This window comes from Symsagittifera roscoffensis, chromosome 9, assembly GCF_963678635.1.
Source record: "Symsagittifera roscoffensis chromosome 9, txSymRosc1.1, whole genome shotgun sequence".
In the NCBI taxonomy this organism is placed as follows: domain Eukaryota; kingdom Metazoa; phylum Xenacoelomorpha; order Acoela; family Convolutidae; genus Symsagittifera; species Symsagittifera roscoffensis.
Genome location: NC_087070.1, coordinates 18,919,018 through 18,932,468, shown reverse-complemented (window position 1 = coordinate 18,932,468; position 13,451 = coordinate 18,919,018).

Sequence of the window (13,451 nt, the reverse complement as noted above, 5' to 3'; positions counted from 1 at the left end):
AGAAACATTCATAAAATAGAAAAAAAAATGACAAGTTTTCAAATCAATCACGAAACAGAATTTGCATGTAAATAGAAAAATCTACTCTATAAAACACAAAATTCCGAAATACTTATCGAATACGACGAAGGTTTTGATGCGACCACTGGAAAAATAAGATATGAACCCTATGCAACACACCATCTTTTAAACGAAGGAACATCATACATCCCAGTAAACCTTCTAAAAAATGCAGGAAATTCCCGTGGAAAACTAAAACCACACGACACTGAAAGCACACGATTACATGAATTATCACTGATGAATAGTACCTAATTTAGCACAATACACTATGACATTCATTTAGATATGAAATTACATTACATAATTAGTAGAATTTTTCAAGAAAAGTCACTTTCTGAATTAGAAACATTACATCAACTATGTGAATTAGAAAGAACTCAAACCTTACAATCACTCGCACTAGCAGTCCTAAAAATACCCTACGCAGGATATTTGTTATCCGGAAACAGATCAATTGAAAAATGAAATTCTTGCTCTTCTAGGATGGCCATATTACATCTTATAAAGATCTTAAACGCTATATTCAATTTTATCGGATTTCTTTTCTCATTACTAAAAGGAATCTATAATACATGCGCAATACATACACAAGTAAACTGGCAAGCAAGCGCAGCACGCATATTATTAACTGGATTTTTTGGAATATTTTCATCTGCAATAAACAAAATACTCTTAGATGCAGAAATCAAAGAGTACAATGCAAAACTATCCACGTTACAAAACTATCCCATACAAAAACATACGACGAAGAACATGATAGTACAAATACATTACCTATAGCACCACATTTACCAAACCTACCTCAAAACCATCCATTATCATTAGTTTCCCGAAATTTTAGAAATCTAGCAATCAAAAATCCTCCAAATTTAAGACCAAATACAATAAAAAGCTCCATTTAACATATAGTAACACAACACCTGCAAAATGACGATACATATGAAAAAATCTTTGAATAACCCCATACCACCACTTTTCAATCTCAAAATAATCCTTTTTTTAGCCCACGATGAGCAGACAATTTGGATCCCTCCACCGCTCAAATTCCCATCCAGCCAACCTCCAAACTCAAGTCCCCATTATCCTCCTTTCGCTTTTCCGCCACCCGATTCACCACAATTTAAAACAGCATCAGGCATGAATTCTGATACTAACTCAGATATCTCAGTTTTTCACACAGTATCACAATTCAATAATTACGATATAGAAACTCCGATATAGAAACATTTTCCGAGCCATCCCCTCCTACCCACACCCAGACCAACTCTTCAACTGTCTCAAAACCCATCTTTCGACCCATTCAACCTCAAAACCAATTTACATCCCCCTCCACTCCTTCTCATGTTTCCCAAATAACCCCAACCTACTCTCCATTCCATTGTGAACGATCATCCAATAATTCCCCAGATAATGTCCAAAATTCTGAAGAATTAGATAATATTATAACACTCCAACCACAGTTACCATACCCCCACTTTCTCATTAATCACCAATTATCATCAACAGTATCATCATCAAATCCACCAACACCTACACCGATTTCAGATTACACCCCATCATTAGCGCAATCATCCACATCAACAGAAACATCCACTAGTACTAACCGAGCTTATAGAAATTTTAAACGTAAATTCCCAAATCACCCGTTCCCATCCAAACCCGGAACCGCCCGAGAATACATTAACCATCCAGACCACACCAATGCTGCAAACTACTTTCAAGTAACCCTACCCTTATTTCCACAATATACCTTAAATCAATCCGATCCTAACCCTGAACCACATATTTTTGTAGATGAACATGTATTAATACCCCACTTCATTGGACCGCTTTTTACAATTTTACTAATCCCCTAGCATTACCACTCCTTAACACCACACATGATTTTGAAAGAAACAAGAGCGAATTATTTAGATTAACTACGTCATTAACAGCCCGACAGTTTACATATGTAGGATATAAGAAATTACTAAAAACATTCACTGCATCCCGAGCAAACGACTATTCAATTGAATATTATGATCATAACATCATCAGACCTAACCAAGACCAGTTTCTTGACGACAATCAATTTGCAAACCCACAATTAACAGAGAAATTTTTCATCAAAACATCCTACTTATTCACACTTAACATATTAGCTAAAAAGCATGACCACATTATTTCAGAAGCACTATCCGATATTCAGGCATACGAAACATTTTACGACAAACTTCAAACATTTTCACTAACATTTCATTTTCTTACACCAAAAGAACGTGATTTGCACTGTTCCCACGACATCTTGTTGAGAATTAAACAAACACACACCTATACTTATTATCATTTTTATACAAAATCATTTTGATTTACACACCCCATCACGACAACCCTATCACAGATTTCAGTTTATTAATTCTGAATACACCTCACCGTTCTTCCTAAACATCACGTATTGTATTAAAAATACTAACTTTCAAGGCATCCTCCGGAATTATGACCCAATAACCCAGATGTATATATTCTGTCCCCTCACCAAGACCTTCAACGAAGAAGAATCCCGACCCTAATAGTCTCGCATGAATACATTCAACCTATAGAAATACCCATATTAGAATTCGTTCATAACACCAAATACAATCAGAAACTTTATAATCTAATCCAGAACACACCTCATGAATTTGCAATAGACACCGAAGAACTAAAAACCATAAAAACACTTCAATTGCTTTGGCCACTGCTGCAAACTAAAACAATCATACGGATACTAGTAAAATTACTAACAACATCAGATACTTTTCACGACATTTTTCCACACGGCTTCTTCCCAGACGATTAGGTAAATATAAATTGCATAATTTAAAACTAATTATTTCAAATTTAAACTAACCATTTTTATCAATGTTTAATTCATTCTTTTAGTCTTTACACCACCATCACCTACAACAAGAGGAAAATCAAAGAAAAATACAAATTCTTTTATCATAATACACTCTTTTAAACCTTTAGCACTAAATGATGCAGTAGGATTCATAACCTAAGTAGTAAATTAATTTATAAGTTATTTCCCCAAATGTAAAAAAAATTAATTACGATGAAAATAAGTTTATAATTTCAGACCCCCATAAAGCAGTAAAATTCAGTTTTTAAGTAGGAAATTTGTAACAAAGAAGAAAGCAGAACTAACCTTTTATATCTTTTCAATTGCTCGCACAAGAATTCTATCCAAAATCGCTCAGCTCGCCCACGAAGAATTGATTAAAATAATGATTTCAAGTTATAAGTTTTCACTAACAATAATTCAAATAAGCGATAACAAGTTTCCAGTTTTCTGTGTCCCGGTTGGAAAGGAATTATATAATAACCTAAACTAACCAACGCAGCTTACTAAACACCATAAACCACAAACTAACAGCATGACTAAGAAAAGAAAACCAAACCGGATTAAACCAGCTTAAAATTGGATAATTTATTCTTTTGAAGACTATTACCAAGTCTAAGAAAGAAATCATAAAACACCAAAAAGTCGTAAGACAAACCCAAACCAAAAACAATTTCATTTTTGAGAAAAGGACACAACCAAAATAACAAAAGAAAAACCAGAAACAGTACAACATAAAACGTTAGCACAAAACAGGACCCCTCAAAGAAGCAGCATGAAATCATACTCCCATTCCTGGCCTAACCCACCAGAGAGGACGTCCTGAGCATGTTCTATAGCCGGCCCAACCCACCGTGCTACACCCACGCTTTGTGACCACACAATCTTTTTAACAAGAGGTACTCAAGGGTGAGTAACTCTTATAAATGACTGAAATAAAACCTAAACGCTTTTGCAAAAATAATTAACCAAAATCATAACTAAAAAACTAAATTAATCAAGTTTTATAAAATGTAAATCACATTATGCAGTATATAGATCATACACAACTACAAAGACGAACATCCAAAGACCAGACGACTCCATCACACTCGACCTACAGAATGGCTAACCAAAACCAATATGCCGCTCACAACCACGACTCAAATGATTTAGAGTACGACTAAACTTCGCAGAAAAGGACTTCATTGAATCAGACCAATGACCACCTCGATGTTCAAGTATACGTACAGATCCGAGTTAGAAGGCTTCCCTCCAAACACGATCTTCATGCCATTCCCAGACCAGAATGAGACACAGCCAGTTCTCCACTAAAGCAGAACGGTCAATTATTAGCAAACCATTTTGAAATCAGATTGATTTCATTGGCGGTCACAGTCTTTGTCGAATGACAAACTAACAACTTCATATCCATGACTCCAGATTCATGGAACGTTCTTCTTCAAGAGGAACCAAATAAGAAAATGATGTTCGCCAAATACCAGCGATCATCATCCATCCTCCACTTGCAGAAAGAAGATGATAAATCTAAAAAACTCTGTAAACCCCGGATGGGTGGAACCAGATCTAAACTACATTTTATTATTGGTTATAAATTAGATATTTTATCACTATAAAATACTTAATATTAGTCAATCATGATCAATCTAACTAACAACGCACTTATTTGTAAATGCTAAAATTACTTGTGATTTCAGCACCAGAGAGATTTGAATTTAACTTAGAAAATAGTTACTTCTCCAAGAGAACTTTAGCAATCGCAATCAGCCAGTATACTCTAGATCTATTGAGCCTAGCAGAGACTAGTTAAACACCCTGAGACTAGTAGATATAAGAGTAAGATTAGGACTGCGCGATATAATTTGCGCCATTAGGAACGCGCGGAACAATTAACGCGCGATATAATTTGCGCCATTAACGCGTAAGCGGAGATTTAATCCGTCTTAGAAATCGTTCCAAATTGGTTGAAAGGAGCCTATTTGCCATAATTGATTTGTTACAAGGAGCGAATTCTATTGTTTTGTACTTTATATGGCGTGTGGGGGGATGATTTTTATCGAAAAATTTTCAATTTTTAGAAAAAAGTTTTTCATTTTTTAATTTCATTTAATTTTCTATGTTGTTTATGTTATTACTGCTCCATAAACGGTAAAAGGCAGTCGGAACTTTCAGGGCTTTGCCCTGATACGAGCAGTCTGGTTTTACCTATCTTCTATTTATGTTGATTTAGGCAGATTGAGAGTTTTTACATATGTTATGGATCAAGCTAAGCACAGCACAATTATATCGTAACTTGTCCCCTCCTAAATTAACGTATACTAATTTTAACTGTACTTGTGTGTTTTAGGTATCATGATACTTTCACAATTCATCATATTTAAGCAAGAGTGGGTATACTCATGGTAACCAGAAAACGGTAAGCGAAATTCTCTGAAAAGAATACTTTGTCTCATTTTGAGGTCTCTGAATGGCTCCAAACGAACGTACTTAATTAAGCTTGACTGTAAATGTCCAAGCTGTGAGTCAATGGCTATTGGAATTATTTAGCTTCTCGTCGTGTGGCATGGTTCCAATGCCTTTTGAACGCTCTAACGCGAACTTCGCAAGGTGATTCGAACAAACAATTTTGAAGCGTTGAAATAGTTTTTTTGTTGAGTGCTGAATGTCAAATCTAATCTCTTCTGTCTACGTGCTGTAGCTAAACTGATTGAATTTATGTCATTACATCGTGAAACATGAGAGGAAACTCTTCTAGATTTTTTCTAATAAAATCCGTAAAGTTTCTTAAATATACATTTTTGTTCCGACTTTCGATACGAAAGTAACGGAATATTTGTGCTCGGGGTGGTTTTTTTTTCTTCAGACAAATTTTGACTTTTTAACTAGCCATTTTTGACAAAATTTTTTAAATCATTCGAAAGGTATTGTTGTCTTGAGCTCAATTGTGTAAAGATATTTCACCCGTGATCATTTTTCGTAAAGTTACAGGGTTTTAAAGATTGTCATTTTGACCAATTTGGGACAATTAACGCGCGATAGATTTCGCGCTATTAACGCGTAAGCGGAGAGTTAATCCTCTTAGAAATCGTTCCAAATTGGTAAAAAGAAGCTTATTTGACATAATTTGTTTGTTACAAGGAGCGAAATCTATCCTTTTGAAAATTTCAAATTTTAGATTTTTTTTTCCATTTTGCTTTATTTCATTGAATTTTTTAATATTATTACTGCTCCATAAACCTTAAAATGCAGTCGGAACATTCAGGGCTTCGCCCTGATACGAGCAGTCTTGTTTGAAGTTGCTATTGGAATACCTTTTTGCTTGCAAGTTTCTTCAAACAAGAAAAGCGTATTTTGTTTGTCAAACTTTGAAGTCTAAACCTCTCTTACCGGACCATGAAAAATCTGTAACCACCATAAAAAAATCTTGGCAAAATTTTTATCATATTCCCATGTTTAGTAGTTATTAGCCAAGAAAACCGCACAAAATTGAAAACAAAACTAATAGTTAACCGCAACTTGGCTTCTTGCATGAAAAATCATGACATGAAAATACAATATTTATCTTTAAAGCATCATTGCATTTTTTCCTCAACCAGTAACTGAATTTAGTTTCAAACACCAAATGACGTTAGCTTTTTCTCTCACTAGCTGATGCTTCGTAATCTAGTAGGAAACGAATTTTTTTTGTTCTGAGCTGTTTTAAATTTCATTAACTTTATAATTTTCTAAATCATTTTGCTTGCAATCATTTCCAAAATGTTTCCAAGCAATACGTTCTATCTTTGTCATCAAACGTTTAACGTCACTCTCTGGAGTCATCAACGCACAAAACACAAACTTGAGGATAAATATGATTCCACCTCCATCGATTTCTTGTTTTTGTTGTTCATTGCTCAAGCTGCCTTAAAGGTTTTTTTTTGGTTCAAGATGCAGTGATAGCTGAGTTGTTTGGAAAAACACGATTGCAAGCTTGACGAAAAAAACTTTTTGCTCCGACTTTCGATACGAAAGTAACGGAATATTTGTGCTAGGGGTTGGTTTATTTTTTCTTCAGACAAACTTCGACTTTTTAACTAGCCATTTTTGACGGAAATTTTTTTTCATCAATCAAAAGGTATTGTTGTCCTGAGCTCAAATTTGAAAAGATATTTCACCTGTGATCATTTTTCGTAAAGTTACAGGGTTTTAAAGATTGCCATTTTGACCAATTTGGGACAGTTAACGCGCGATATATTTCGCGCTAATAACGCGTAAGCGGAGAGTTAATCCGTCTTAGAAATCGTTCCAAATTGGTAAAAAGAAGCTTATTTGACATAATTTGTTTGTTACAAGGAGCGAAATCTGTCCTTTTGTACTTTAAATGGCGTGTGGGGGGATACTTTAAAAAAATCAAATTTTAGAAAAAAAATTTTTCATTTGATTTTATTTCATTGAATTTTTTAATGTCATTCTTGCTGCTCCATAAACCTTAAAAAGCAAACGGAACATTCAAGGCTTCGCCCTGATACGAGCAGTCTTGTCTTGTTTTTCGACGGCATTTTGAAACAAAATTGAAAAAATAGTGCTATGCGTTTTCATAAATACCGATAATGAGATCGTTCATAGGTCCTGACTTTTGCGTTGCTTAAGTGAGTTTAGGATACATTCATTAAGTAAAAAGTTCATCTTTTGGATGGTTGCGCGTGTTGCTCCTTAAACCTTTGACAATTGCTCTCTCTCTCTCTCAAAAAAAAAAAATAAGAGAGCGGCAAAAATCAAAATGTTTATTGCGTTCTGTTTAATAGTTAAAAATATTCTAACATTCTTAACAATTTTCTTTATTTTTGTCATTGTTCAATATTTCAAAAGCTAATCATTGCTAAGACTCTGCCAGACACGGCCACCGCTGTTGATGTGTTTGCAATTTTACAATTTTGTGCGTGAAAACGAAGCACAAATTTAGGTAATAACTTACAACTGACAACAGTGGAGCAATACATAGAGTTTTAGACCAACAAAAATTTTACAACTGGACAAACATTCACATAATACAAAGAACTAAACAATTTGGTTCGACTAGTCTAATTAATTAGAAATAAATTATGATGAAAATTTTAGCATACAAGGATGTGACTTTTATTTTTCCGTGCGGTTCCTTTTTTCTGGTTGAAAATAAAGATTGAGATTTTGATGAATTCAAGTGACTCCAAGTGAGGATTTTCTTTTAAAAAGGAACTCTTCAGGAAAGAATTTCTTCTTGGCATTTGGTAAAATACATTTTTCAAATTTGTTGTTGCTATTTAAATGAAGTATCTATTATGTGAAAAGTTTGATCGGCAACAATTGCTAATAAGAAATGGCAAAAAATAATTCAACTTCATGAATAAATTTTTCGTTGAAGAATAGTTTTCGAAAAATTTCGAAGAACCGAACCTCCTTTTATGAGAAATTTTTTTTCGAATATATTTTTTTAATTTTTAATTGGTCTAATTTTTGAATGCTTATTTAACGCTAGCGATAGTATTTCTCGTATTTGCTTCCTCAAATACTATCTGAGGTAAAAAAAAATTTGTTGATTTTACTGACATTTTTTAAATCGTTGTAATGGCTTTCGTCTCCTTTTGGGTGTCCTGGCTTGCAATGCCTTGTTTTTCTTGTATCGACATTACTGCGAACTTCGGCTTCGCCTGGGTGTAAAAACAATTCAAAATGCTCCAATTGCGCTGATCTAATAAAGCCATTATCGATTGTATTGGCGCTCATAGTGTTTTTTTGTTATAGTTTATTAAAAACTTTCCTCAAAAGAGAAAAACTTAATGCTTCGCCTCCATGTTTGAATTGCTAGACAGCAGAGAAGAAAATGCTTAGAGCGCTGCGTAATTCAAATATGAGCTTCAAAATATCTACCGTTCAGAGATATGCAAAAAAAAACATGAGAGTTTCTCTTTTCTAAAGCAGGTTATGATTTGTTACAAACGTCTTATATAACAATCGTAATGTTCACAATACGCTAAACAACTATACTTTGAAACTGTCTATAATCGATTTGCTAAGAAAAAAATTTGAAAACCACAGCGTGTTTTTTGACATCATGAATCCAACTCACAATTATTACAGTTCTTATCAGTCTCGAGATACTAATCAGAACTGCGAATCTGTAGAATATGCGGATGTTTTGGAGAAACCAAGTTCTAATGGAAACGATGTAGCTGTCGCTTTTCAAGATGCAACCATAATAGCTGTTCCGAGATGGCATTTTGTTGTGATTGTCATTTTGTCTGTTATAATTTTGATAACAGCCGTTATTATTATTTTGATTTTAATTTCTATGATCGCCGCCTTACACGTTCATCGTCAAAAGCTACAAGTTGATAATGAAATCTTGAATAAACAACTTATTGCTTATACCGCTGTTGTGGCCTACATTAGTCACTCATCATTTGGCCAACATGTACGTGACGATATCTTTCATTTTAATTGAAAACAAAAATGCGCTACGAACGCAAAGTTTTGTCCTTTAACCGGGGCAGCGTTTTAGAAAGCTTGGACCACAGTGCTTATGAAAGCCTAATAACTTTGCAAAATCTAACGAGAAAAGTCTAGAGCTTTCACAACTCTGAGTATGAACGTTTCTGATTTTTTGTTTTAATTTAACATCTCAGAAAAGATCAATTCGGTTCAGTTTGAAATCTTACCTTCACTCGCCGGTTTTTTGTTTGAAACATTTGCAAAGGCAAAGGCTTTCATTTTGAAAATAAGTGAGAAAATGAATCAGTCCGCAAAAAAATAAGTGTTTCAACCAATTAAGTGTTTCAAACAAATGCCAAGTTCACGAAAACGGTTTTTTTTTCTCCTGAAAACTAGCATTCAAAAATTGAAAAGTCGCAAACGATTTCAAGCTACAGAAGTAACTAGAGTTATTATAAATTTTTCAGTTTCTTACTCGAGTAAGAAACTAAAAAATTTATAATAATTCTAGTTTGCTTAGCTTGCTTCCAAAATGTCGCGAGGTTTAAGTACTCTCAAGCCAAAATTTGATCGACACAACTTTGAAGTCTTGGGCAAGCTGTTGAGCCTTATAACTTGGTAATTATTTAATTTTCTTCCATAACTTGAAAAATTTTGTGCAAATAAAGGTTTTTAAAGAAAAAACTCGAATTTATGTCAACTTGGTTTTCGTTATCTCTTTTAAGCAGTTTGATTCAGGCAGGAAAAACTTAAAATCATTCAAAATTCTATCGCTCTCTAGCATGCTTGAGAAACGATGCATGCTTTAATAATTCGAGAATTTATTAATGCTGAAAAAAATCTTCCAAGTTTGCAAAATTTTATTGCGCGAATGGCACATTTGAAAAATAGTTTTTTTTAAAATTTTTTTGACATGAAAAAATTTTATTGCTCAACAGCTTGCATGAAAAAACTGCACTTTTTTGTGAACCGACTAAAGTTATGAAAACTATGTGCATATGAAGTTTTATTGCCTGAACATCGTTCTCGAAAAATACGTTTTTTTTTAACAAAGATTGAGCTGCTGAAATATAGATAAATGTTCCATACGATTCTTGCTTGACGAAAGTTTGATTTTTTTTAAAAATCGAACGATGTTATTAAAACAAGTTGAAATTGTTTTTGCTCTATAATTAGCTATGAAACAACAACTTTTCGCTCAATAAATCTAAATTCTCGGGTCATGATTCAGGATATAAATACAGTTTGAATTATATCAAAATTATATTGCTAAGGAGGTTGCTAAAAAATTTGCCTTGACGTAAACCATCTTAAGCTATGAGTTTTAAAGCAGATAAATTGCCATTTCAGACTTGCTTAAGAGAAGAAAACGTTTGCAAACCAATTCAAGCTAACGAAACAAGCCTAATTTTACCACAGATTAATTTCTACCTTGATAATTCAAAAACGAAACATCAGTTTTTGACGATTTGATTTCATGTGGGAAAACAATTTGATTTAAAAGATTTAAAACGAAGTTAGGGGAGTCAAAACTTTAAAAAAAGAATTTGAGAGTTTTCTCCTGTCCCATGAAGACAACATGAAAATTTTGATTTTGTTGAAGATCTCCCTTGAAAAAATAACCGTTTCAAAAATTGAGTCACGTTTTTGACGTCTGAAAAAAGCCAAATTTTTTGAGTTTACGAAAACAGATTGAAATATTTTTTTTTCATTGCTTGCACAGATTGTTAAAAAAGGTAAGAATCGATTTTGCTATGTTGCAAATTGATTCAAGCTGTTGAAAACTTTTTTTGGCAAATCGATGTGTGTTAAGAAAACAAATTGAAAAATTGCATTTTTTCACCACTGCATTTAAGCTCGAAAACAATTGATTTGTGCGAATTGATTCAAGCTCTGCGAATTGATTTAAGCTCTGCGAATTGATTTATGTTTTAAAAATTATTAAGTTATCTTTTTAATGTAAAGCAAGGCAGGGCGGCACACGGTAAGGAGGGACAGGTCAGCGTAAGGCAGGGCATGGCATAATAGGGCAGGGCAGTGAAAGGCAAAGCAGGGCAAGGAGGGGCATGGCAAGGCCTCGCAGCGCAAACAAGGCAGCGCAAGGCAAGTAGTGACATGCAAAGCGGCGCAGCGCAATTAAAAGCAGCACAGGGCAGCCCAAGGAGGGCAGGACAGTAAGGGCAGTGCAGGGCAAGGAGGTGTATTGCAGATCACGCAAAGCAGGGCAGGGCAGCTCAAAGCAAGGAAGGTTGTAGTAAAGTTGCGCAGAGAAACGCTGGAGAAGGCAAGACAAGGCAAGTAAGGCAGCGCAGGTCAAGATAGGACAGCGAAACATTGGACAAGGCAAGGCAAGGCAAGTAAGGCAGCGCATTACAAGATAGGACAGCGCAAGGAATCGCAAGGCAAGGTAGCAGAGCGCAAGGAGGGTCAAGGGAAAGCAAGGATGGGTAGTGCAACAAGGCAGCGAAAAGCAAGGCAGCAAAAGATGATTTACGGTAGGATAGAGCAAGGCAAGGCAGTGTATGGTAAATCAAGGCAGAGCTAACCAAGGCAGGGCAAAAGCAGCGAGGCCAAGGAGCCACGGATAAGCAGATCAAGGAAGTGCAACGCGGTGCAGGGCATGGTAGAGGCAAGGAATGAAAAGGCAGTGCAAGGAGGAGCAAGGCAGCGCAGCGCAGCGCAGCGTAAAGCAAAGCAGGGCAACGCAAGACAAGGCAGACATGGTGTGCAAGGCAGTGCAGGGCAGAGCCGCGCAAAGCCAATTGGGATAAGTTTCAAACCAAGATTTATATTAAGGTCGAAGAAGAATTTCTAGACAAAATGTCCTGACGCTCTGAAATTTGTTTTATTTCTAAATATGGATCATTCTCGATAAGTTTGAAAATGCTTTGAAAATTTTTCATAGTTTCACAAAATTTTTCCAATAATAGTTTCCAGATAAATACTATCCAATGATTTGTTAAGCCCAGGTGTCGATGAACAGTTTTTTGTTACCATGTGCGTGGAGGGACTCCGCATATTAGAATATGAGTTATTTTTAAATGTTCAGAGTCCACAATCGAGAGTGTTCTTGAGAGTCATTTTTATTTTATTAATTTCTATGTCAATTGAAATATGAAAGACGTTAGAAGCATAGTGTTAAGATGCAAAAGACGTGAACCAAACAACCGAGCAACCTCTCCTAAGTTAGTAAAGCTTTGTTAACTATTAGCGATTAAAAGTACCCTTTTCTCAAACTTGGCTTAACATGCACTCATTCTAAAACATCTTACGTTTTGGAAGGAAGGCTGTAAAGGGCTAGAACACGCCAAATTTTTTTTGGTTAAAGATTTTTCTACGTTTTGCGACGTAACTGAAGACAGTAAAACAGTGGATTGCTTTGATGGCTTGCGTCAGGCATTAGGGCAAACTAATTAGCATCTATACAAACTATTAAGATGAGAGAAATTTGAAAATATGGCTGAACAGTTCAAGCTTTCAATTTAATTTGAAGTTAATAAAAATTTAACTGCTGGAACTTTTTATTTAAAAAAACTTGGCAAACGTTCACTCCGTTGACTTAAATTGCTTCCGTTTTATCCCAGGATAGCTTGTTTTTAATTTTAATGAATCTTTTTATCCTTCAAAACTAATTGATTTTGGTTCAAAAATTCGTCTTTTGAAATTTTGGTTCCAAGAATCTCAAAAATTTTTTATTTGAACCAACAGTAGCTATTAAAACGGTTCGAATTGCTTTACTGCTGTGAAACTGAATTGAAAGCTGGCATCAAAGAAATTTTCGAATAAGGAAAGTTTTCAGGCAACCAAAAAATTTTGAAAGAAAACTAGGTTTCAAATTTGAAAAGCCTGATTTATGAATCAATATTTTTTTCCGAACCAATGTAGCCATCGAAGAACTTTTAAGTGTTTTAAAAATTCGTTGCTTGATAGCTTGCTTAACAAAATTTTTTCGATTTTTCGCGTATCATTTTTGAATGTGAAGTCGTACCAGCGAACATCGTCAAAAATTTCAATGCATCTTGACGTGACAGTTTGCTTTTATCAAGCCTAACTTTGTGCAAACCATTGCAAGCTATGCAAA